Below are 26367 nucleotides of genomic sequence, written 5' to 3' on the forward strand. Positions count from 1 at the left end.
AAGAGGGTGGGAGGGGGGTGGGAGAGAGACGAGGAAGGAGGAGGGAGGGGGGAGGGAGGAAGAAAGAGGAGGAGGATGAGGAGGGAGGAGGTGAGAGACGAGGTGAGAGTGGGAGGAGGGAGGGAGGAGGTGAGCGGAAGGAGGAGGGAGGGAGGAAGAAGGGGGAGGGGGTTACCTGTACTCAGCGGCCCCACCACTCCCTCCTTGGCATTAAGTAAACACGAGGCCACCTTTGGAACCGAAGCACACACACACTCTCTCTGCAAGCAGGTAGAGTGTGACAGCATCACAGTTTGTCAGAGAGGGGATAGAGAGCAGACAGACAGCCTGAGGCTCCTTGGTTTGGACAGAGAGTGGACAGAGAGCAGACAGACAGCCTGAGACTGCTTGGTTTGGACAGAGAGTGGATAGAGAGCAGACAGACAGCCTGAGACTGCTTGGTTTGGACAGAGAGTGGATAGAGAGCAGACAGACAGCCTGAGACTGCTTGGTTTGGACAGAGCGCAGACAGACAGCCTGAGGCTCCTTGGTTTGGACAGAGAGCAGACAGACAGCCTGAGACTGCTTGGTTTGGACAGAGAGCAGACAGACAGCCTGAGGCTCCTTGGTTTGGACAGACAGCCTCACTCCTCACTGCTCCAGACAGGTACAACTACAATGAATGTGTTTTACTCTTTTAATGGGATGTGTTACTATGAAGTGTGTAGGTGTGTGTCTTCTGGTAGTGTGTGTGTGTTCTGGTTGAGTGTGTGTGTGTTCTGGTTGAGTGTGTGTGTGTTCTGGTTGTATGTGTGTGTGTTCTGGTTGTGTGTGTGTGTGTTCTGGTTGAGTGTGTGTGTTCTGGTTGTATGTGTGTGTATTCTGGTTGAGTGTGTGTCTTCTGGTTGAGTGTGTGTGTTCTTGTTGTATGTGTGTGTATTCTGGTTGAGTGTGTGTGTTCTGGTTAGTGTTATTATGGTAATATCCATACCACTGGTTAGTGTTATTATGGTAATATCCATACCACTGGTTAGTGTTATTATGGTAATATCCATACCACTGGTTAGTGTTATTATGGTAATATCCATACCACTGGTTAGTGTTACTATGGTAATATCCATACCACTGGTTAGTGTTATTATGGTCTGGTTAGTGTTATTATGGTAATATCCACACCACCGGTTGGTGTTATTATGGTAATATCCATACCACTGGTTAGTGTTATTATGGTAATATCCATACCACTGGTTAGTGTTATTATGGTCTGGTTAGTGTTATTATGGTAATATCCATACCACTGGTTAGTGTTATTATGGTCTGGTTAGTGTTATTATGGTAATATCCATACCACTGGTTAGTGTTATTATGGTAATATCCATACCACTGGTTAGTGTTACTATGGTAATATCCACACCACTGGTTAGTGTTATTATGGTAATATCCATACCACTGGTTAGTGTTATTATGGTAATATCCATACCACTGGTTAGTGTTATTATGGTAATATCCATACCACCGGTTAGTGTTATTATGGTAATATCCATACCACTGGTTAGTGTTATTATGGTAATATCCATACCACTGGTTAGTGTTATTATGGTAATATCCATACCACTGGTTAGTGTTATTATGGTAATATCCATACCACTGGTTAGTGTTATTATGGTAATATCCATACCACTGGTTAGTGTTACTATGGTAATATCCATACCACTGGTTAGTGTTATTATGGTAATATCCATACCACTGGTTAGTGTTATTATGGTAATATCCACACCACTGGTTAGTGTTACTATGGTAATATCCATACCACTGGTTAGTGTTATTATGGTCTGGTTAGTGTTATTATGGTAATATCCACACCACTGGTTAGTGTTATTATGGTCTTGTTAGTGTTATTATGGTAATATCCATACCACTGGTTAGTGTTATTATGGTAATATCCATACCACTGGTTAGTGTTATTATGGTAATATCCATACCACTGGTTAGTGTTATTATGGTAATATCCATACCACTGGTTAGTGTTATTATGGTAATATCCATACCACTGGTTAGTGTTATTATGGTAATATCCATACCACTGGTTAGTGTTATTATGGTCTGGTTAGTGTTATTATGGTAATATCCATACCACTGGTTAGTGTTATTATGGTAATATCCATACCACTGGTTAGTGTTATTATGGTAATATCCATACCACTGGTTAGTGTTATTATGGTCTGGTTAGTGTTATTATGGTAATATCCATACCACTGGTTAGTGTTATTATGGTAATATCCATACCACTGGTTAGTGTTATTATGGTAATATCAATACCACTGGTTAGTGTTATTATGGTAATATCCATACCACTGGTTAGTGTTATTATGGTCTGGTTAGTGTTATTATGGTAATATCCATACCACTGGTTAGTGTTATTATGGTAATATCCATACCACTGGTTAGTGTTATTATGGTAATATCCATACCACTGGTTAGTGTTATTATGGTAATATCAATACCACTGGTTAGTGTTATTATGGTAATATCCATACCACTGGTTAGTGTTATTATGGTCTGGTTAGTGTTATTATGGTAATATCCATACCACCGGTTAGTGTTATTATGGTAATATCCATACCACTGGTTAGTGTTATTATGGTAATATCCATACCACTGGTTAGTGTTATTATGGTAATATCCACACCACTGGTTAGTGTTATTATGGTAATATCCATACCACTGGTTAGTGTTATTATGGTAATATCCATACCACTGGTTAGTGTTATTATGGTAATATCCACACCACTGGTTAGTGTTATTATGGTAATATCCATACCACTGGTTAGTGTTATTATGGTAATATCCATACCACTGGTTAGTGTTATTATGGTAATATCCATACCACTGGTTAGTGTTATTATGGTCTGGTTAGTGTTATTATGGTAATATCCATACCACTGGTTAGTGTTATTATGGTAATATCCATACCACTGGTTAGTGTTATTATGGTCTGGTTAGTGTTATTATGGTAATATCTATACCACTGGTTAGTGTTATTATGGTAATATCCATACCACTGGTTAGTGTTACTATGGTAATATCCATACCACTGGTTAGTGTTATTATGGTAATATCCATACCACTGGTTAGTGTTATTATGGTAATATCCATACCACTGGTTAGTGTTATTATGGTAATATCCATACCACTGGTTAGTGTTATTATGGTAATATCCATACCACTGGTTAGTGTTATTATGGTAATATCCATACCACTGGTTAGTGTTATTATGGTAATATCCATACCACTGGTTAGTGTTATTATGGTAATATCCATACCACCGGTTAGTGTTATTATGGTAATATCCATACCACTGGTTAGTGTTATTATGGTATGGTTAGTGTTATTATGGTAATATCCATACCACTGGTTAGTGTTATTATGGTAATATCCATACCACCGGTTAGTGTTATTATGGTAATATCCATACCACTGGTTAGTGTTATTATGGTCTGGTTAGTGTTATTATGGTCTGGTTGGTGTTATTATGGTAATATCCATACCACTGGTTAGTGTTATTATGGTAATATCCATACCACTGGTTAGTGTTATTATGGTATGGTTAGTGTTATTATGGTAATATCCACACCACTGGTTAGTGTTATTATGGTAATATCCATACCACTGGTTAGTGTTATTATGGTAATATCCATACCACTGGTTAGTGTTATTATGGTAATATCCATACCACTGGTTAGTGTTATTATGGTAATATCCATACCACTGGTTAGTGTTATTATGGTAATATCCATACCACTGGTTAGTGTTATTATGGTAATATCCATACCACTGGTTAGTGTTATTATGGTAATATCCATACCACTGGTTAGTGTTATTATGGTAATATCCATACCACTGGTTAGTGTTATTATGGTAATATCCATACCACTGGTTAGTGTTATTATGGTAATATCCATACCACTGGTTAGTGTTATTATGGTCTGGTTAGTGTTATTATGGTAATATCCACACCACTGGTTAGTGTTATTATGGTAATATCCATACCACTGGTTAGTGTTATTATGGTAATATCCATACCACTGGTTAGTGTTATTATGGTAATATCCATACCACTGGTTCGTGTTATTATGGTAATATCCATACCACTGGTTAGTGTTATTATGGTAATATCCATACCACTGGTTAGTGTTATTATGGTAATATCCATACCACTGGTTAGTGTTATTATGGTAATATCCATACCACTGGTTAGTGTTATTATGGTAATATCCATACCACCGGTTAGTGTTATTATGGTAATATCCACACCACTGGTTAGTGTTATTATGGTAATATCCATACCACTGGTTAGTGTTATTATGGTAATATCCACACCACTGGTTAGTGTTATTATGGTAATATCCATACCACTGGTTAGTGTTATTATGGTAATATCCATACCACTGGTTAGTGTTACTATGGTAATATCCATACCACTGGTTAGTGTTATTATGGTCTGGTTAGTGTTATTATGGTAATATCCATACCACTGGTTAGTGTTATTATGGTAATATCCATACCACTGGTTAGTGTTATTATGGTAATATCCATACCACTGGTTAGTGTTATTATGGTAATATCCATACCACTGGTTAGTGTTATTATGGTAATATCCATACCACTGGTTAGTGTTATTATGGTAATATCCATACCACTGGTTAGTGTTATTATGGTAATATCCATACCACTGGTTAGTGTTATTATGGTAATATCCATACCACTGGTTAGTGTTATTATGGTAATATCCATACCACTGGTTAGTGTTATTATGGTAACATCCATACCACTGGTTAGTGTTATTATGGTAATATCCATACCACTGGTTAGTGTTATTATGGTAATATCCATACCACTGGTTAGTGTTATTATGGTAATATCCATACCACTGGTTAGTGTTATTATGGTAATATCCATACCACTGGTTAGTGTTATTATGGTCTGGTTAGTGTTATTATGGTAATATCCATACCACTGGTTAGTGTTATTATGGTAATATCCATACCACTGGTTAGTGTTATTATGGTAATATCCATACCACTGGTTAGTGTTATTATGGTAATATCCATACCACTGGTTAGTGTTATTATGGTAATATCCATACCACTGGTTAGTGTTATTATGGTCTGGTTAGTGTTATTATGGTAATATCCATACCACTGGTTAGTGTTATTATGGTAATATCCATACCACTGGTTAGTGTTATTATGGTAATATCCATACCACTGGTTAGTGTTATTATGGTAATATCCATACCACTGGTTAGTGTTATTATGGTAATATCCATACCACTGGTTAGTGTTATTATGGTCTGGTTAGTGTTATTATGGTAATATCCATACCACTGGTTAGTGTTATTATGGTAATATCCATACCACTGGTTAGTGTTATTATGGTAATATCCATACCACTGGTTAGTGTTATTATGGTAATATCCATACCACTGGTTAGTGTTATTATGGTAATATCCATACCACTGGTTAGTGTTATTATGGTAATATCCATACCACTGGTTAGTGTTATTATGGTAATATCCATACCACTGGTTAGTGTTATTATGGTAATATCCATACCACTGGTTAGTGTTATTATGGTAATATCCATACCACTGGTTAGTGTTATTATGGTCTGGTTAGTGTTATTATGGTAATATCCATACCACTGGTTAGTGTTATTATGGTAATATCAATACCACTGGTTAGTGTTATTATGGTAACATCCATACCACTGGTTAGTGTTATTATGGTAATATCCATACCACTGGTTAGTGTTATTATGGTAATATCAATACCACTGGTTAGTGTTATTATGGTAATATCCATACCACTGGTTAGTGTTATTATGGTAACATCCATACCACTGGTTAGTGTTATTATGGTAATATCCATACCACTGGTTAGTGTTATTATGGTAATATCCATACCACTGGTTAGTGTTATTATGGTAATATCCATACCACTGGTTAGTGTTATTATGGTAATATCCATACCACTGGTTAGTGTTATTATGGTAATATCCATACCACTGGTTAGTGTTATTATGGTCTGGTTAGTGTTATTATGGTAATATCCATACCACTGGTTAGTGTTATTATGGTAATATCCATACCACTGGTTAGTGTTATTATGGTCTGGTTAGTGTTATTATGGTAATATCCATACCACTGGTTAGTGTTATTATGGTAATATCCATACCACTGGTTAGTGTTATTATGGTAATATCCATACCACTGGTTAGTGTTATTATGGTAATATCCATACCACTGGTTAGTGTTATTATGGTAATATCCATACCACTGGTTAGTGTTATTATGGTAATATCCATACCACTGGTTAGTGTTATTATGGTAATATCCATACCACTGGTTAGTGTTATTATGGTAATATCCATACCACTGGTTAGTGTTATTATGGTATGGTTAGTGTTATTATGGTAATATCCATACCACTGGTTAGTGTTATTATGGTAATATCCATACCACTGGTTAGTGTTATTATGGTAATATCCACACCACTGGTTAGTGTTATTATGGTAATATCCATACCACTGGTTAGTGTTATTATGGTAATATCCATACCACTGGTTAGTGTTATTATGGTAATATCCATACCACTGGTTAGTGTTATTATGGTAATATCCACACCACTGGTTAGTGTTATTATGGTAATATCCATACCACTGGTTAGTGTTATTATGGTAATATCCATACCACTGGTTAGTGTTATTATGGTAATATCCATACCACTGGTTAGTGTTATTATGGTAATATCCATACCACTGGTTAGTGTTATTATGGTAATATCCATACCACTGGTTAGTGTTATTATGGTAATATCCATACCACCGGTTAGTGTTATTATGGTAATATCCACACCACTGGTTAGTGTTATTATGGTAATATCCATACCACTGGTTAGTGTTATTATGGTAATATCCATACCACTGGTTAGTGTTATTATGGTAATATCCATACCACCGGTTAGTGTTACTATGGTAATATCCACACCACTGGTTAGTGTTATTATGGTAATATCCATACCACTGGTTAGTGTTATTATGGTAATATCCATACCACTGGTTAGTGTTATTATGGTAATATCCATACCACTGGTTAGTGTTATTATGGTAATATCCATACCACTGGTTAGTGTTATTATGGTCTGGTTAGTGTTATTATGGTAATATCCATACCACTGGTTAGTGTTATTATGGTAATATCCATACCACTGGTTAGTGTTATTATGGTAATATCCATACCACTGGTTAGTGTTACTATGGTAATATCCATACCACTGGTTAGTGTTATTATGGTCTGGTTAGTGTTATTATGGTAATATCCATACCACTGGTTAGTGTTATTATGGTAATATCCATACCACTGGTTAGTGTTATTATGGTAATATCCATACCACTGGTTAGTGTTATTATGGTAATATCCATACCACTGGTTAGTGTTATTATGGTAATATCCATACCACTGGTTAGTGTTATTATGGTAATATCCATACCACTGGTTAGTGTTATTATGGTCTGGTTAGTGTTATTATGGTAATATCCATACCACTGGTTAGTGTTATTATGGTAATATCCATACCACTGGTTAGTGTTATTATGGTAATATCCATACCACTGGTTAGTGTTATTATGGTAATATCCATACCACTGGTTAGTGTTATTATGGTAATATCCATACCACTGGTTAGTGTTATTATGGTAATATTCATACCACTGGTTAGTGTTATTATGGTCTGGTTAGTGTTATTATGGTCTGGTTAGTGTTATTATGGTAATATCCACACCACTGGTTAGTGTTATTATAGTAATATCCATACCACTGGTTAGTGTTATTATGGTCTGGTTAGTGTTATTATGGTAATATCCATACCACTGGTTAGTGTTATTATGGTCTGGTTAGTGTTATTATGGTAATATCCATACCACTGGTTAGTGTTATTATGGTCTGGTTAGTGTTATTATGGTAATATCCATACCACTGGTTAGTGTTATTATGGTAATATCCATACCACTGGTTAGTGTTATTATGGTAATATCCATACCACTGGTTAGTGTTATTATGGTAATATCCATACCACTGGTTAGGGTTATTATGGTAATATCCATACCACTGGTTAGTGTTATTATGGTAATATCCATACCACTGGTTAGTGTTATTATGGTCTGGTTAGTGTTATTATGGTAATATACATACCACTGGTTAGTGTTATTATGGTAATATCCATACCACTGGTTAGTGTTATTATGGTAATATCCATACCACTGGTTAGTGTTATTATGGTAATATCCATACCACTGGTTAGTGTTATTATGGTAATATCCATACCACTGGTTAGTGTTATTATGGTAATATCCATACCACTGGTTAGTGTTATTATGGTAATATCCATACCACTGGTTAGTGTTATTATGGTAATATCCATACCACTGGTTAGTGTTATTATGGTAATATCCATACCACTGGTTAGTGTTATTATGGTCTGGTTAGTGTTATTATGGTAATATCCATACCACTGGTTAGTGTTATTATGGTAATATCCATACCACTGGTTAGTGTTATTATGGTAATATCCATACCACTGGTTAGTGTTATTATGGTAATATCCATACCACTGGTTAGTGTTATTATGGTCTGGTTAGTGTTATTATGGTAATATCCATACCACTGGTTAGTGTTATTATGGTAATATCCATACCACTGGTTAGTGTTATTATGGTAATATCCATACCACCGGTTGGTGTTATTGTGGTGGATATTTCCGGTCCATTCTCTATGTTCATTGTGTAATCTATAAAGTGACCTATTATTTTGGTTCTACTGTGGAAAAGAGGTGTGAGATGGTAGATGTTGTCTCTACCTGGGTCTAGTTGTTCTCTCTTCTGTGGATTACAGTCTAAGGAATGGGGTCGTAGTTCACCGTTAACCCCAACAACCAATAGGATTACAGTCTAAGGAATGGGGTCGTAGTTCACCGTTAACCCCAACAACCAATAAGATTACAGTCTAAGGAATGGGGTCGTAGTTCACCATTAACCCCAACAACCAATAGGATTACAGTCTAAGGAATGGGGTTGTAGTTTACCATTAACCCCAACAACCAATGGGATTACAGCCTAAGGAATGGGGTCGTGTGTGTGTGTCGTGTGTGTGTGTCTGTGTGTGTGTGTGTGTGTGTGTGTGTGTGTGTGTGTGTGTGTGTGTGTGTGTGTGTGTGTGTGTGTGTGTGTGTGTGTGTGTGTGTGTGTGTGTGTGTGTGTGTGTGTGTGTGTGTGTGTGTGTGTACCAGGGCCCATAATGTACTACTATAGACTAGTGTACTATGGGTCCATAGTACACTATGGACCCATAGTGTACTACTATAGACCAGGACCCATAGTGTACTACATTAGACCAGGGCCCATAGTGTACTACTATAGACCAGGGCCCATAGTGTACTACTATAGACCAGGACCCATAGTGTACTACATTAGACCAGGGCCCATAGTGTACTACTATAGACCAGGGCCCATAGTGTACTACTATAGACCAGGACCCATAGTGTACTACATTAGACCAGGGCCCATAGTGTACTACTATAGACCAGGGCCCATAGTGTACTACATTAGACCAGGACCCATCGTGTACTACTATAGACCAGGACCCATAGTGTACTACTATAGACCAGGACCCATAGTGTACTACTATAGACCAGGACCCATAGTGTACTACATTAGACCAGGGCCCATAGTGTACTACTATAGACCAGGGCCCATAGTGTACTACATTAGACCAGGACCCATCGTGTACTACTATAGACCAGGGCCCATAGTGTACTACTATAGACCAGGACCCATAGTGTACTACATTAGACCAGGGCCCATAGTGTACTACTATAGACCAGGGCCCATAGTGTACTACTATAGACCAGGGCCCATAGTGTACTACATTAGACCAGGACCCATAGTGTACTACTATAGACCAGGGCCCATAGTGTACTACATTAGACCAGGGCCCATAGTGTACTACATTAGACCAGGGCCCATAGTGTACTACTATAGACCAGGGCCCATAGTGTACTACTATAGACCAGGACCCATAGTGTACTACATTAGACCAGGGCCCATAGTGTACTACTATAGACCAGGGCCCATAGTGTACTACATTAGACCAGGACCCATCGTGTACTACTATAGACCAGGGCCCATAGTGTACTACTATAGACCAGGACCCATAGTGTACTACATTAGACCAGGGCCCATAGTGTACTACATTAGACCAGAGCCCATAGTGTGCTACATTAGACCAGGGCCCATAGTGTACTACATTAGACCAGGGCCCATAGTGTACTACATTAGACCAGGGCCCATAGTGTACTACTATAGACCAGGACCCATAGTGTACTACATTAGACCAGGGCCCATAGTGTACTACATTAGACCAGGGCCCATAGTGTACTACTATAGACCAGGGCCCATAGTGTACTAGATTAGACCAGGGCCCATAGTGTACTACATTAGACCAGGGCCCATAGTGTACTACATTAGACCAGGGCCCATAGTGTACTACATTAGACCAGGGCCCATAGTGTACTACTTTAGACCAGGGCCCATAGTGTACTACTATAGACCAGGGCCCATAGTGTACTACATTAGACCAGGGCCCATAGTGTACTACATTAGACCAGGGCCCATAGTGTACTACTATAGACCAGGGCCCATAGTGTACTACATTAGACCAGGGCCCATAGTGTACTACATTAGACCAGGGCCCATAGTGTACTACAGTAGACCAGGGCCCATAGTGTACTACTATAGACCAGGGCCCATAGTGTACTACATTAGACCAGGGCCCATAGTGTACTACATTAGACCAGGGCCCATAGTGTACTACTATAGACCAGGGCCCATAGTGTACTACTATAGACCAGGGCCCATAGTGTACTACATTAGACCAGGGCCCATAGTGTACTACATTAGACCAGGGCCCATAGTGTACTACATTAGACCAGGGCTGTAGGTCCTGTAGTGTTGAACCGGGGCCCATAGTGTACTACATTAGACCAGGGCTGTAGGTCCTGTGCTGTTGAACCGGGGCCCATAGTGTACGACATTAGACCAGGGCTGTAGGTCCTGTAGTGTTGAACCGGGGCGTAGCTCGGCTGTTTCCACAGTTCTACTGATAACAACATGCTGTGTCTTTAACGCCACTTTCAATCTCCTTATTTTAACATGGATTTGGTGTGTGTGTGTGTGTGTGTGTGTGTGTGTGTGTGTGTGTGTGTGTGTGTGTGTGTGTGTGTGTGTGTGTGTGTGTGTGTGTGTGTGTGTGTGTGTGTGTGTGTGTGTGTGTGTGTGTGTGTGTGTGTGTGTAAAACCCTTATCAGTGGCCTTAACATGTTGTTTTACAGGGCGATGTTTAACAGAGGGCACAACACAGTATGGATGACCCTCACACACACAAACACACACACACACACACACACACACACACACACACACACACACACACACACACACACACACACACACACACACACACACACACACACACACACACACACACACACACACACCTCTCCTCCTCACCCGTTGTGTATCCATGCAGGGTGTTGTTAGATTTGGTTTCACAGTGGATTTAAACCTTTTTATCAGTCGTGTGACCGCGTCAATGTTAGTTTGAAACACACACACACACACACACACACACACACACACACACACACACACACACACACACACACACACACACACACACACACACACACACACACACACACACACACACACACACACACACACACACACACCCACAGTACAGTTTTTATCAGTGGTGTGACGGCATCAGTGTTACTGGTGATAGTGTGAAACAATGTCTGCTACGGCCTTGAGGACGACGCTGATTAGCTGAAGGAATGTGTTTGTCTGAGGAAGCTTAGCCAGCTAACGCTAGCTCATAACCTAGAGCCAGTTCATGGTGCTATCTCAGAACGCTAACTCATAATCCTAACCCATAAAGCTAACTCCTAGTGCTAGCCCATGAAGCTAACTCCTAGTGCTAGCCCATAAAGTGAACTCCTAGTGCTAGCCCATAAAGCTAACTCCTAGTGCTAGCCCATCAAGCTAACTCCTAGTGTTAGCCCATAAAGTGAACTCCTAGTGCTAGCCCATAAAGCTAACTCCTAGTGCTAGCCCATAAAGTTAACTTATAATGCTAGCCCATAAAGCTAACTCATAATCCTAGCCCATAAAGCTTACTCCTAGTTCTAGCCCTTAAAGCTAACTCCTAGTGCTAGCCCATAAAGTTAACTTATAATGCTAGCCCATAAAGTGAACTCCTAGTGCTAGCCCATAAAGCTATCTGCTAGTGCTAGCCCATAAAGCTAACTCCTAGTGCTAGCCCATAAAGCTAACTCCTAGTTCTAGCCCATAAAGCTAACTCCTGGTGCTAGCCCATCAAGCTAACTCCTAGTGCTAGCCCATAAAGTGAACTCCTAGTGCTAGCCCATCAAGCTAACTCCTAGTGCTAGCCCATTAAAGCTAACTCCTAGTGCTAACCCATCAAGCTAACTCCTAGTGCTAGCCCATAAAGTGAACTCCTAGTGCTAGCCCATCAAGCTAACTCCTAGTGCTAGCCCATTAAAGCTAACTCCTAGTGCTAGCCCATCAAGCTAACTCATAGTGCTAGCCCATAAAGCTAACTCCTAGTGCTAGCCCATCAAGCTAACTCCTAGTGCTAGCCCATAAAGCTAACTCCTAGTGCTAGCCCATTAAAGCTAACTCCTAGTGCTAGCCCATCAAGCTAACGCCTAGTGCTAGCCCATAAAGTGAACTCCTAGTGCTAGCCCATAAAGCCAACTCCTAGTGCTAGCCCATCAAGCTAACTCCTAGTGCTAGCCCATCAAGCTAACTCCTAGTGCTAGCCCATAAAGCTAACTCCTAGTGCTAGCCCATCAAGCTAACTCCTAGTGCTAGCCCATCAAGCTAACTCCTAGTGCTAGCCCATAAAGCTAACTCCTAGTGCTAGCCCATCAAGCTAACTCCTAGTGCTAGCCCATCAAGCTAACTCCTAGTGCTAGCCCATCAAGCTAACTCCTAGTGCTAGCCCATAAAGTGAACTCCGCCCTACAACTATACCATGGCACTTGATGTTTAGTGTGGCCTGATAACAACAGGCCTGCTACGTGACGCCGCGCCGGCAGCCATTTTGATGGAAGTACAGCATCATAAAGGCATGTAATGGAGGTCATGACTCAGCAGGATGGGATCTCCACGGTTACAGCTGTTATTCTCCATTGTGATTGGTCAGAGGGGTTTTGTTAGATAGATTGTTGCGAGACTAACCTGAGACGCAGAGAGAGAGCAGAAAGCACACCGCCCACAGAAGATAAGGGGGTCAAAAGGTCGAGACACTTTTTTGTGCTGATAAAAAAACACACTCAACATTGTACTGTCATACGAAGGCATGAGAACGATCCGATTGGTTAGTCAGTGGTGGGGAACACAACATGAGAACGATCCGATTGGTTAGTCAGTGGTGGGGAACACAACATGAGAATGATCAGAGTGGTTAGTCAGTGGTCAGGAACACAACATGAGAACGATCAGAGTGGTTAGTCAGTGGTGGAGAACACAACATGAGAATGATCAGAGTGGTTAGTCAGTGGTGGAGAACACAACATGAGAACGATCAGAGTGGTTAGTCAGTGGTGGAGAACACAACATGAGAACGATCAGAGTGGTTAGTCAGTGGTGGGGAACACAGCATGAGAATGATCAGATTGGTTAGTCAGTGGTGGAGAACACAACATGAGAATGATCAGAGTGGTTAGTCAGTGGTCAGGAACACAACATGAGAATGATCAGATTGGTTAGTCAGTGGTGGAGAACACAACATGAGAATGATCAGAGTGGTTAGTCAGTGGTCAGGAACACAACATGAGAATGATCAGAGTGGTTAGTCAGTGGTCAGGAACACAACATGAGAATGATCAGATTGGTTAGTCAGTGGTGGAGAACACAACATGAGAATGATCAGAGTGGTTAGTCAGTGGTCAGGAACACAACATGAGAATGATCAGAGTGGTTAGTCAGTGGTGGGGAACACAACATGAGAATGATCAGAGTGGTTAGTCAGTGGTGGAGAACACAACATGAGAATGATCAGAGTGGTTAGTTAGTGGTCAGGAACACAACATGAGAATGATCAGAGTGGTTAGTCAGTGGTCAGGAACACAACATGAGATTGATCAGAGTGGTTAGTCAGTGGTCAGGAACACAACATGAGAATGATCAGATTGGTTAGTCAGTGGTGGGGAACACAACATGAGAATGATCAGAGTGGTTAGTCAGTGGTGGAGAACACAACATGAGAATGATCAGAGTGGTTAGTCAGTGGTGGAGAACACAACATGAGAATGATCAGAGTGGTTAGTCAGTGGTCAGGAACACAACATGAGAATGATCAGAGTGGTTAGTCAGTGGTGGGGAACACAACATGAGAATGATCAGAGTGGTTAGTCGGTGGTGGGGAACACAACATGAGAATGATCAGAGTGGTTAGTCAGTGATCAGGAACACAACATGAGAATGATCAGAGTGGTTAGACAGTGGTGGGGAACACAACATGAGAATGATCAGAGTGGTTAGTCAGTGGTGGGGAACACAACATGAGAAGGATCAGATTGGTTAGTCAGTGGTGGAGAACACAACATGAGAATGATCAGATTGGTTAGTCAGTGGTGGAGAACACAACATGAGAATGATCAGATTGGTTAGTCGGTGGTGGAGAACACAACATGAGAATGATCAGATTGGTTAGTCGGTGGTGGAGAACACAACATGAGAATGATCAGATTGGTTAGTCAGTGGTGGGGAACACAACATGAGAAGGATCAGATTGGTTAGTCAGTGGTGGAGAACACAACATGAGAATGATCAGAGTGGTTAGTCAGTGGTGGAGAACACAACATGAGAATGATCAGATTGGTTAGTCAGTGGTGGGGAACACAACATGAGAATGATCAGAGTGGTTAGTCAGTGGTGGGGAACACAACATGAGAATGATCAGAGTGGTTAGTCAGTGGTGGAGAACACAACATGAGAATGATCAGAGTGGTTAGTCAGTGGTGGGGAACACAACATGAGAATGATCAGAGTGGTTAGTCGGTGGTCAGGAACACAACATGAGAATGATCAGAGTGGTTAGTCAGTGGTGGGGAACACAACATGAGAACGATCAGATTGGTTAGTCAGTGGTGGGGAACACAACATGAGAATGATCAGATTGGTTAGTCAGTGGTGGAGAACACAACATGAGAATGATCAGAGTGGTTAGTCAGTGGTGGAGAACACAACATGAGAATGATCAGAGTGGTTAGTCAGTGGTGGAGAACACAACATGAGAATGATCAGAGTGGTTAGTCAGTGGTGGAGAACACAACATGAGAATGATCAGAGTGGTTAGTCAGTGGTGGAGAACACAACATGAGAAGGATCAGAGTGGTTAGTCAGTGGTGGAGAACACAACATGAGAAGGATCAGAGTGGTTAGTCAGTGGTGGAGAACACAACATGAGAATGATCAGAGTGGTTAGTCAGTGGTGGAGAACACAACATGAGAACGATCAGAGTGGTTAGTCAGTGGTCAGGAACACAACATGAGAATGATCAGATTGGTTAGTCAGTGGTGGAGAACACAACATGAGAATGATCAGATTGGTTAGTCAGTGGTGGAGAACACAACATGAGAAGGATCAGAGTGGTTAGTCAGTGGTGGGGAACACAACATGAGAATGATCAGATTGGTTAGTCAGTGGTGTGGAACACAACATGAGAACGATCAGATTGGTTAGTCAGTGGTGGAGAACACAACATGAGAATGATCAGAGTGGTTAGTCAGTGGTGGGGAACACAACATGAGAACGATCAGATTGGTTAGTCAGTGGTGGAGAACACAACATGAGAATGATCAGAGTGGTTAGTCAGTGGTGGAGAACACAACATGAGAATGATCAGAGTGGTTAGTCAGTGGTCAGGAACACAACATGAGAATGATCAGAGTGGTTAGTCAGTGGTGGAGAACACAACATGAGAATGATCAGAGTGGTTAGTCAGTGGTGGAGAACACAACATGAGAATGATCAGAGTGGTTAGTCAGTGGTGGAGAACACAACATGAGAATGATCAGAGTGGTTAGTCAGTGGTCAGGAACACAACATGAGAATGATCAGATTGGTTAGTCAGTGGTGGAGAACACAACATGAGAACGATCAGAGTGGTTAGTCAGTGGTCAGGAACACAACATGAGAATGATCAGAGTGGTTAGTCAGTGGTGGGGAACACAACATGAGAACGATCAGATTGGTTAGTCAGTGGTGGAGAACACAACATGAGAAGGATCAGATTGGTTAGTCAGTGGTGGAGAACACAACATGAGAATGATCAGAGTGGTTAGTCAGTGGTGGAGAACACAACATGAGAAGGATCAGAGTGGTTAGTCAGTGGTGGGGAACACAACATGAGAATGATCAGATTGGTTAGTCAGTGGTGTGGAACACAACATGAGAACGATCAGATTGGTTAGTCAGTGGTGGAGAACACAACATGAGAATGATCAGAGTGGTTAGTCAGTGGTGGGGAACACAACATGAGAACGATCAGATTGGTTAGTCAGTGGTGGAGAACACAACATGAGAATGATCAGAGTGGTTAGTCAGTGGTGGAGAACACAACATGAGAACGATCAGATTGGTTAGTCAGTGGTGGAGAACACAACATGAGAATGATCAGATTGGTTAGTCAGTGGTGGGGAACACAACATGAGAATGATCAGAGTGGTTAGTCAGTGGTGGAGAACACAACATGAGAATGATCAGAGTGGTTAGTCAGTGGTGGAGAACACAACATGAGAATGATCAGAGTGGTTAGTCAGTGGTGGAGAACACAACATGAGAATGATCAGAGTGGTTAGTCAGTGGTCAGGAACACAACATGAGAACGATCAGAGTGGTTAGTCAGTGGTCAGGAACACAACATGAGAACGATCAGAGTGGTTAGTCAGTGGTCAGGAACACAACATGAGAACGATCAGAGTGGTTAGTCAGTGGTGGGGAACACAACATGAGAATGATCAGATTGGTTAGTCAGTGGTGGAGAACACAACATGAGAATGATCAGAGTGGTTAGTCAGTGGTGGAGAACACAACATGAGAATGATCAGAGTGGTTAGTCAGTGGTGGAGAACACAACATGAGAATGATCAGAGTGGTTAGTCAGTGGTGGAGAACACAACATGAGAATGATCAGAGTGGTTAGTCAGTGGTGGAGAACACAACATGAGAACGATCAGAGTGGTTAGTCAGTGGTCAGGAACACAACATGAGAACGATCAGAGTGGTTAGTCAGTGGTGGGGAACACAACATGAGAATGATCAGATTGGTTAGTCAGTGGTCAGGAACACAACATGAGAACGATCAGAGTGGTTAGTCAGTGGTCAGGAACACAACATGAGAATGATCAGATTGGTTAGTCAGTGGTCAGGAACACAACATTGTCACAGAACTGGGGATGAGGTTAAGAATTAGGACGGGGATGGGGGGGAGAGACTCGGTAAATGAACTGAAAACAACCTGAAGAGAGCGAGAGAATGTGTGTGTGTGTGTGTGTGTGTGTGTGTGTGTGTGTGTGTGTGTGTGTGTGTGTGTGTGTGTGTGTGTGTGTGTGTGTGTGTGTGTGTGTGTGTGTGTGTGTGTGTGTGTGTGTGTGTGTGTGTGTGTGTGTGTGTGTGTGTGTGTGTGTGTGTGTGTGTGTGTGTGTGCGTGCGTGTGTGTGTGTGTGTGTGTGTGTCGGTGCTCCAGTTTCACATTTGAAGAGCTTTCTAGTGCCAGGCAGGTGGGAGGGTTGAAGAGATCGAGGGAACACTTGGTTCTCTCCTTCCCTCCTCCCTTCTTCCACTCCACTGGTGTTATGTCCCAGATTTACCCCCCCTCCTCCTCCCTTCTTCCACTCCTCTCCCTCTGCCTTCTTCCCCCTTCTCCCTCCCCCTCTCCACCTCTCCGTGGTGTCCGAGAATTACCCCCCTCCTCCCCTTTCCTCCCTCCTTCATTTTCCTGGTCCCTGTTCCTGTCACCCTCATACCTCTTGTTCACTCAAGTTTAAAGGAGAGGAGAGAGGGGGAGATGGGAGAGGAGAGGGTGAGAGGGGGAGAGAGACAGAGTTGGGAGGGAGGGGGGGGGGGACAGAGAGAGGGGGAAATGGAGTGGAGGGGGAGACGAGGTGGAGAGGGGGAGACGAGGTGGAGAGGGGGAGACGAGATGGAGAGGGGGAAATTAAACTTTATTTAACTAGGCAAGTCAGTTAAGAACAAGTTCTTATTTACAATGACGGCCTACGGGGGAACAGTGGGTTAACTGCCTTGTTCAGGGGCGGATCGACAGATTTTTACCTTGTCAGCTCAGGGATTCAATCTAGCAACCTTTATGGTTACTGGCCCAATGCTCTAACCACTAGGCTACCTGCCGCCCCTCCACTCTAACCACTAGGCTGCCTGCCGCCCCTCCACTCTAACCACTAGGCTAATATTACAGTCAAACCCCAACATCTGGTATATAGGTCTTGGATGTCCTGGATGTCCCTAGTATATAGGTCCTGGATGTCCCTAGTATATAGGTCCTGGATGTCCCTAGTATATAGGTCTTGGATGTCCTGGATGTCCCTAGTATATAGGTCCTGGATGTCCCTAGTATATAGGTCCTGGATGTCCCTAGTATATAGGTCCTGGATGTCCCTAGTATATAGGTCCTGGATGTCCCTAGTATATAGGTCCTGGATGTCCCTAGTATATAGATCCTGGATGTCCCTAGTATATAGATCCTGGATGTCCCTAGTATATAGGTCCTGGATGTCCCTAGTATATAGGTCCTGGATGTCCCTAGTATATAGATCCTGGATGTCCCTAGGATATAGGTCCTGGATGTCCCTAGTATATAGGTCCTGGATGTCCCTAGTATATAGGTCCTGGATGTCCCTAGTATATAGGTCCTGGATGTCCCTAGTATATAGATCCTGGATGTCCCTAGTATATAGATCCTGGATGTCCCTAGTATATAGATCCTGGATGTCCCTAGGATATAGGTCCTGGATGTCCCTAGTATATAGATCCTGGATGTCCCTAGGATATAGGTCCTGGATGTCCCTAGTATATAGGTCCTGGATGTCCCTAGTATATAGGTCCTGGATGTCCCTAGTATATAGATCCTGGATGTCCCTAGTATATAGGTCCTGGATGTCCTTAGTATATAGGTCCTGGATGTCCCTAGTATATAGGTCCTGGATGTCCCTAGTATATAGGTCCTGGATGTCCCTAGTATATAGGTCCTGGATGTCCCTAGGATATAGGTCCTGGATGTCCCTAGTATATAGATCCTGGATGTCCCTAGTATATAGGTCCTGGATGTCCCTAGTATATAGGTCCTGGATGTCCCTAGTATATAGGTCCTGGATGTCCCTAGTATATAGATCCTGGATGTCCCTAGTATATAGGTCCTGGATGTCAGGAAACGTGGCCCCAGTGATGTACTGGGCAGTACACACTACCCTCTGTTGCTCCTTACTGTCAGATACCGAGCAGGTACCATACCAGGGGCTGATGCAACGAGTCAGGATGCTCTCGATGGTGCAGCTGTAGAACCTTTAGAGGGTCTGGGGACCCATGCCAAATCTTTTCAGTCTCCTGAGGGGGAAAAGGTTTTGTCGTGCCCTCTTCACGACTGTCTTGGTGTGTTTGGATCATGTTAGTTTGTTGGTGATGTGGACACCAGGGAACTTGAAACACTCGACACGCTCCACAGCCCCGTCGATGTTAATGGGGGCATGTTCTGTCCTCCTTTTCCTGTAGTCCACGATCAGCTCCTTTGTCTTGCTCACATTGATGGAGAGGTTGTTGTCCTGGCACCACCCAGCCAGGTCTCTGACTTCCTCCCTATAGGCTGTCTCCTCGTTGTCAGGTCTCCTCCTCCCTATAGGCTGTCTCCTCGTTGTCAGGTCTCTGACCTCCTCCCTATAGGCTGTCTCCTCGTTGTCAGGTCTCTGACCTCCTCCCTATAGGCTGTCAACTCGTTGTCAGGTCTCCTCCTCCCTATAGGCTGTCTCATCGTTGTCAGGTCTCTGACCTCCTCTCTATAGGCTGTCTCATCGTTGAGGGAGAGGTTGTTGTCCTGGCACCACCCTGCCAGGTCTCTGCCCTCCTCCCTATAGGCTGTCTCATCGTTGAGGAAGAGGTTGTTGTCCTGGCACCACCCTGCCAGGTCTCTGCCCTCCTCCCTATAGGCTGTCTCATCGTTGAGGGAGAGGTTGTTGTCCTGGCACCACACTGTCAGGTCTCTGATCTCCTCCCTATAGGCTGTCTCATCGTTGAGGTAGAGGTTGTTGTCCTGGCACCAACCTGCCAGGTCTCTGCCCTCCTCCCTATAGGCTGTCTCATCGTTGAGGGAGAGGTTGTTGTCCTGGCACCACACTGTCAGGTCTCTGATCTCCTCCCTATAGGCTGTCTCATCGTTGAGGTAGAGGTTGTTGTCCTGGCACCACCCTGCCAGGTCTCTGCCCTCCTCCCTATAGGCTGTCTCATCGTTGAGGGAGAGGTTGTTGTCCTGGCACCACACTGTCAGGTCTCTGATCTCCTCCCTATAGGCCGTCTCATCGTTGTCAGGTCTCTGTCCTCCTCCCTATAGGCTGTCTCATCGTTGTCAGTTCTCTGACCTCCTCCCTATAGGCTGTCTCATCGTTGTCAGGTCTCCTCCTCCCTATAGGCTGTCTCATCGTTGTCAGGTCTCTGTCCTCCTCCCTATAGGCTGTCTCATCGTTGCCAGGTCTCTGTCCTCCTCCCTATAGGCTGTCTCATCGTTGTCAGGTCTCCTCCTCCCTATAGGCTGTCTCATCGTTGTCAGGTCTCCTCCTCCCTATAGGCTGTCTCATCGTTGTCAGGTCTCCTCCTCCCTATAGGCTGTCTCATCGTTGTCGGTGATCAGGCCTACCACTGTTCTGTCGTCAGCAAACTTAATGATGGTGTTGGAGTCGTGTTTGGCCACGCAGTCGTGGGTGAACAGGAAGTACAGGATGGGCACTGAGCACGCACCCCTAGATAACTGACTGGAGACTACTCGTTCTCCTTTATGATGGCTGTTGAACAGTATATTACAGGTAGATTGCTGGGCTGAATCCTGTTAATTGCTGGGTTTGTCTACTAGGCAGATTCCTTAGGTTACAATGGGTTTAGGTGGGCCTTTGGAGCGTGTGTGTGTGTGTGTTTGTTTGTGTAATGATTGAAGGAGGGATGTTGTTCTGTCCTCCGTCAGTCGAGTCACTCATTCCCTCGTTCGTGTCTTCCTGTGGTATAAAAGGTTAATGCTTAATGGTTGATCTGATGGTCTGGTGACCTGGGGGCGCCCGGTCATCTGAACACCATTCTGAGGCTGATGACTGGCTGTTCATCTTTCATCTGGTTTCACATCGACAGGGCTAGAAAGGGGGAGAGGCTCTCTCTCTCTCTCTCTCTCTCTCTCTCTCTCTCTCTCTCTCTCTCTCTCTCTCTCTCTCTCTCTCTCTCTCTCTCTCTCTCTCTCTCTCTCTCTCTCTCTCTCTCTCTCTCTCTCTCTCTCTCTCTAATTCAGATTGCTTTATTGAAATACAGGTGGTAGATACCCAAAGCAGTGAAGCGGTACATTTTATCACCTTTATTTAACCAGGTAGGAGAGTTGAGAACAAGTTCTCATTTACAACTGCGACCTGGCCAAGATAAAGCAAAGCAGTGCGACACAAACAACAACACAGAGTTACACATGGAATAAACAAAACATACAGTCAATAATACAGTAGAAAAATAAGTCTATATACAGTGTGTGCAAATGAGGTGAGACAAGGGAGGTGAATGCAATAAAATAGGCCATGGTGGCGAAGTAATTACAATTTAGCAATTAAACACTGGAGTGACAGATGTGCAGAAGATGAATGTGCAAGTAGAGATACTGGGGTGCGAAGGAGCAAGATAAATTAATACATACATACAGTACGGGGATGAGGTAGTTGTTTGGGCTTACCTGGTTAAATAAAGGTTAACAAAGTATTTATTTATTTTTTATCTGGCAACAGCACTGTTGGACATTCCTGTAGTCAGCCACCAATTGCACCCTCCTTCAAAACTTGAGACATCTGTGGCATTGTGTTGTGACAAAACTGAACATTTTAAAGTGACCTTTTATTGTCCCCAGCACAAGGTGCAAAGTTAATTATTTTTTAAGTGAACAATAAACATTAAACTCACAGAAGTTCCAAAGGAATTAAGACATTTCAAATGTCATATTATGTCTATATGCAGTGTTGTAACGATGTGCAAAAATGTACAAAAGGGAAAATAAATAAACATAACTATGGGTTGTATTTACAATGGTGTTTGTTCTTCACTGGTTGACCTTTTCTTGTGGCAACAGGTCACAAATATTGCTGCTGTGATGCACACTGTGGAATTTCACCCAGTAGATATGGGAGTTTATCAAGATTGGGTTTGTTTTCGAATTCTTTGTGTATCTGTGTAATCTGAGGGAAATATGTGTCTCTAATATGGTCATACATTTTGGCAGGAGGTTAGGAAGTGCAGCTCAGTTTCCACCTCCTTTTGTGAGCAGTTTGCACATAGTCTGTCTTCTCTTGAGAGCCATGTCTGCCTACGGCGGCCTTTCTCAATAGCAAGGCTATGCTCACCGAGTCTGTACATAGTCAAAGCTTTCGATAAGTTTGGGTCAGTCACAGTGGTCAGGTATTCTGCCACTGTGTACTCTCTGTTTAGGGCCAAATAGCATTCTAGTTTGCTCAGTTTTTTTGTTAATTCTTTCCAATGTGTCAAGTAATTATCTTTTAGTTTTCTCATGATTTGGTTGGGTCTAATTGTGTTGCTGTCCTGGGGCTCTGTGGGGTCTGTTTGTGTTTGTGAATAGAGCCCCAGGACCAGCTTGCTTAGGGGAATCTTCTCCAGGTTCATCTCTCTGTAGGTGATAGCTTTGTTATGGAAGGTTTGGGAATCGCTTCCTTTTAGTTGGTTGTAGAATTGAACGTCTCTTTTCTGGATTAATTGGATAATTAGCGGGTATCGGCCTAATTCTGCTCTGCATGCATTATTTGGTGTTCTACGTTGTACACGGAGGATATTTTTTGCAGAATTCTGCATGCAGAGTCTCAATTTGGTGCTGGTCCCATTTTGTGAATTCTTGGTTGGTGAGCGGACCCCAGACCTCACAACCATAAAGGGCAATGGGTTCTATAACTGGTTCAAGTATTTTTAGACAAATCCTAATTGGTATGTCAAATTTTGTGTTCCTTTTAGCTCGTTCACAGATTTGTGGAAGTTACCTGTGGTGCTGATGTTTAGGCCGAGGTATGTATCGTTTTTTTGTGTGCTCCAGGGCAACGGTGTCTAGATGGAATTTGTATTTGTGGTCCTGGAAACTGGACCTTTTTTGGAACACCATTATTTTGGTCTGACTGAGATTTACTGTCGGAGTCCAGGTCTGGCAGAATCTGTGCAGAAGATCTAGGTGCTGCTGTAGGCCCTCCTTGGTTGGTGACAGAAGCACCAGATCATCAGTAAACAGTAGACATTTGACTTCAGATTTGTAGTAGGGCGAGGCCACTACTGTTGTAGTGCCCTCGCCAATTCGTTGATATATATGTTGAAGAGGCTGGGGATTAAGCTGCATCCCTGTCTCACCCCACGGCCCTGTGGGAAGAAATGTGTGTGTTTTTTGCTTATTTTAAACACACACTTGTTGTTTGTGTATATGGATTTTATAATGTTTTACCCCCAACACCACTTTACATCCATTTGTATAGCAGACCCTCATGCCAAATTGAGTCAAAAGCTGTTTTGAAAATCAACAAAGCATGAGAAGACTTTGCCTTTGTTTTGGTTTGTTTGTTAATTAGGGTGTGCAGGGTGAATACGTGGTCTGTCGTACGGTAATTTGTTAAAAAGCCAATTTGACATTTTCTCAGTATATTGTTTTCATTGAGGAAATGTATGAATTTGCTGTTAATGATAATGCAGAGGATTTTCCCAAGGTGGCTGTTGATGCATATCCCAGGGTAGTTATTGGGGTCAAAAATGAGGGTTTGTATTTTGTCCTGTAGTTCATTCAATGTAGTTGGAGAATCCAGTGGGTTCTGGTCGTCTTTAATAGTTGATTCTAAGATTTGTATTTGATCCTGTATATGTTTTTGCTGTTTAATCTTTATTCTTTGTTATAGAGCCAAAAAGATTGGAGAAGGGGTTTACCCATACATCTCCGTTTTAGATAGATAACTATTTGTGTCGTTGTTTGTTTAGTGTTTTCCAATTTTCCCAGAAGTGGTTAGATTCTACGGATTCTTCAATTACATTGAGCTGATTTCTGACGTGCTGTTCCTTCTTTTTCCGTAGTGTATTTCTGTATTGTTTTAGTGATTCACCACAGTGAAGGCGTAGACTCAGGTTTTCTGGGTCTCTATGTTTTTGGTTGGACATGTTTCACAATTTCTTTCTTAGTTTTTTGCATTCTTCATCAAACCATTTGTTAATTTTCTTCCTTTTTTGTTTGACTTAATTTTTTTTGATTTGACAGAGAAGCTGAGAGATCTCTCAATTCAATTCAATTCAATTCAATTGACTTTATTGACATGGCAAGTTATTATTACTTACATTGTCAAAGTATACATATCGAAAAATTTAAATAAAATATATATGTATATATATACACAAAATATATATATATTTATATATAAATAAATGGTGGGATTAACAGCAATAATAATAGTAGTAGTGGACATGGGATTACCATTAATAACAGCTACAACAACAATATTAATCAGAACAACAATACATTAAAGCAACAGTAGTAGACCAGTGTCAACATGACTGAGAAGACACATGACCTGGTACGAAAGACAAAACAAAACTAAGCTAAATGGGAAATATTATCAACATTTCTCTCTCTCTCTCTCTCTCTCTCTCTCTCTCTCTCTCTCTCTCTCTCTCTCTCTCTCTCTCTCTCTCTCTCTCTCTCTCTCTCTGTCTCTCTGTCTCTCTCTATCTCTCTCTCTCTGTCTCTCTGTCTCTGTCTCTATCTCTCTCGCTCTCTCTCTCTCTGTCTCTGTCTCTCTCTCTCTCTCTCTCTCTCTCTCTCTCTCTCTCTCTCTCTCTCTCTCTCTCTCTTTCTCTGTCTCTGTCTCTCTCTGTCTCTCTCTCTCTCTCTCTCTCTGTCTCTCTGTCTCTGTCTCTGTCTCTTTCTCTCTCTCTCTCTCAAGGCTGTATGTTAATAGGCCACCACTCCCCCAGTCATTGATGCGGGAAGGAGCCGGTTTAGTTTCGATAGTCCTTGAAACTCTCCTTAATCTCTTCTCTTGACTCTTTCACTCTGCTTCTCCCTTTCCTCTTGATCAGTCCCTCTCATACACTCTGGAAATGTTCTGAAGAGTGGGTTAAGATCTGAAGTTGTCTCCTTTTACCTCTCCTCCCATTCTCTCTCTCTCTCTGTCTCTCACTCTCTCACTCTCTCACTCTCTCACTCTCTCTCTCTCTCTTTCTCTCTGTCTCCCTCTCTCTCTTCTCTTTCTCTGTCTCTGTCTCTGTCTCTGTCTCTGTCTCTGTCTCTCTCTCTCTCTCTCTCTCTCTCTCTCTCTCTCTCTCTCTCTCTCTCTCTCTCTCTCTCTCTCTCTCTCTCTCTCACTCTCACTCTCACTGTCACTCTCACTGTCACTCTCACTCTCTCTCCTCTCTCTCACTCTCTCCCCCCTCTCGCTTTCCTCTCTCTCTCTCTCTCTTAGCTACTCACTAAGGTGTGTGCTGTTTACTTAGCTTGGGCCGTGCTGGGAACGCATTTACCGTTGTTATGTACACACACACACACACACACACACACACACACACACACACACACACACACACACACACACACACACACACACACACACACACACACACACACACACACACACACACACACACACACACACACACACACACACACACACACACACACACACACATACACACACCAATATGACTTACTAGGTCCTTTTGAAGGAGGACATGGGGGAGGGGGGGGGGCGTGATTGTAAAATATAAACCTGTCTTAAAACTACAAACTGAAACATGAAAAACCTTCCTAAAAAACTACAGTTCCCTTTAGTCTCCTCTCCTAAATGCCAGTTCCTCCCTTCACATTAGTTATACTGAGTCAGAGATTGGTGGGTTTATGAAACAGGTGATTTGGTGTGTGTGTGTGTGTGTGTGTGTGTGTGTGTGTGTGTGTGTGTGTGTGTGTGTGTGTG

General features: G+C 42.5%; 1 protein-coding gene across 6 annotated transcripts in view; it reads left to right on the forward strand.

Annotated features, from left to right (window-relative positions):
- The window catches only part of rbm47 (RNA binding motif protein 47), an 81836-nt gene that overhangs the window by 23381 nt on the left and 32088 nt on the right, over positions 1-26367 (forward strand). The window contains exon 1 of one of the 6 annotated variants that reach the window (XM_071408490.1): positions 236-646. The exons of the other annotated variants lie outside the window; for them this stretch is intronic. The gene's annotated coding sequence lies outside the window, so the exon portion shown is untranslated. Of the gene's footprint in view, positions 1-235; positions 647-26367 lie in introns of those variants that run through there. 6 annotated transcript variants of the gene reach the window in all.

The sequence above is a fragment of the Salvelinus alpinus genome, chromosome 6 (genome assembly GCF_045679555.1).
Source record: "Salvelinus alpinus chromosome 6, SLU_Salpinus.1, whole genome shotgun sequence".
NCBI lineage: Eukaryota > Metazoa > Chordata > Actinopteri > Salmoniformes > Salmonidae > Salvelinus > Salvelinus alpinus.